The sequence below is a fragment of the Vidua macroura genome, chromosome 5, assembly GCF_024509145.1.
Source record: "Vidua macroura isolate BioBank_ID:100142 chromosome 5, ASM2450914v1, whole genome shotgun sequence".
NCBI lineage: Eukaryota > Metazoa > Chordata > Aves > Passeriformes > Viduidae > Vidua > Vidua macroura.
Window position 1 is genome coordinate 34,663,270 of NC_071575.1, and position 2,127 is coordinate 34,665,396.

Below are 2,127 nucleotides of genomic sequence, written 5' to 3' on the forward strand. Positions count from 1 at the left end.
TCTACTGATTGCTATTTCCAACATATTTTTTTTTTCCCCACAGGAAAAATAACACCTAACACCTTTTAAAATTGTAGCATTTTTTAATCTAATTTCTCAACAGAAAAAAAAATGCTTTTGTCATTACTGTCTCCAGGCAACCACTTAGAGTACTGACAACCTCTTTGCTACTGAAAACCTCTAAGCTATTGCTCTTTTTCTGTTCTCTGTCAATTCCAGTTCACACAGGCTTTCTCACCTGAGTAAGGCAGGTTGTTCAGGTAAGGGTAGGTGGTGTTTCTAGAAATATGTGTTACTGCCCATGTTTTGCTGTCACTAGTAGCCTGTGTAGTGACATAGTAAGGACACCAGTCTAAGCTGTTAACAGGGTTAATTGTCTGTCATTCCTCATGATGTGTCACTAGGTACACTCAGATACTCACATAGGATATGTTTACATTCTCATTGCACTTTGTCAGGAATGCCTTTGTCAAGGAAACCTCTGACTAGCCCTGACTTACTGCACTTTCCATTCTCTTTACAGGGTGCTCTCAAGGGTGTATCATCTGGGTTCTGTTCATGAAAAATTAAGCGGGAAGGCACCCTGAAATGTTAAGGGGATGCTGGGTCTTCAGCACTGCCAGGCTTGACAGATCTGTACCTGGCTCTCCTATATGATCCACTGACATTTGTAGTCACAGTTCTTAAGGAACAACTAGAGAAGTGTGATTTGCTGCTGAAATAGAATATTATGCCAAGGATTGCAAATAGAGGATTAGAAACTTAATCCCTCCTTTCCCCTCAGAAGAATATTTTAAGCATCTGCTTTGTAGGATGTTTGAAATGGCTGACAAATGTGTAAGGGAGAGTTGGCACACCAAAGATTGGTTGTTTGTTAAAACATGTATGTATTCCTGAATCTACAAAATATTACAGAAATGTTTGGTAAATAGAGATTAGAGATTAGAGATTGCCATGAGTTTTCTTCAAAGCTTGGGCAGTGGAGGCTCTAAGAGGGACAGCATTTTTTATGCTAACAATGATCTATGGGAAATTTAAGCAAAAAGAACCTTTCTGACATTCCCAGAAGTAATAATAATAGTAATAATTCCTGCTGCTGGAACAAAGTGTGTCAAGCTTCCTGGCATGTGGTATGTAGCAGCCCTTCTTAGGTGAATTTCATTATCTCTTCTTGCCTTAAAATTAATTTCACAGGGGTCTGTAGGAATAACACAACCCAGCTTTAATTCTTGATTTTATTTTTTATATGATGTTAGACTTACCTGACTTTTGTTTACCTAGAATTTTTTGTTCACTTGACCCTATTCAAATTCTGGTTGTCCAAGGATTTGATATTATTTGCATATCCACAATATCACATGCATTCTCACTGGAGATTTAGAAACTGACTAGAGGAAGTTCCTAAACTGTACATGCCAGCGCTCATATATAAGTATGTGACACTTTAAAGAATTTAAAAGCACATGGTAGCCAACCATCCCTCAAATGTAAATTTTACAAATAAGGTAGTGAATGAACAGTGTGCTCTGGAGCTGGGGAGCCAGAAAGGCAGAGACCTGGAAAAGACAACTTTGTATAAATTTACAGTCTTTGTAGGGGAAGGTTTAAAAATTCTTATTCACAGAGGTCTTGACTGTATAGCTGTTTGAAATTATTGCTGTTTGCCTTTGATTGGATATGGACTTTAGTGTTCATATCAGTTACAGTCCTGTTAGTATCTGAGAGGTGCAACCTTGCTAACTAAACATACTTCTCCAGTTCAATATGGTAAGATAGGGTTTCATTGCAGCTCTCATGTTGGCCAGTTATGAGACACAGTTCTAAATGGCAGATGCTTTAATGCCTGTGTCAGGGTCTACAGTGACAAATAGTCACCACTGCACAAACACATTTATTTTACTACAAGACGTTTTCCTGGGGAGGAGGGAGTGCCTATCAGAAGCTGGAGGCCCATTGCACTGTTGCTGGCTGGGACAAGCATTTTCCATGGTTCTATCCACAAGCAGGGATTTCTTGCAGGAAGAAAGGGAGTAACAATGACAGATGTCTTTTACTTGTGATTAGGCAACACAGGGAACGTGAAATGTGGCATAAGTAAAAGACACATCACATGTTGTGCAATCACTT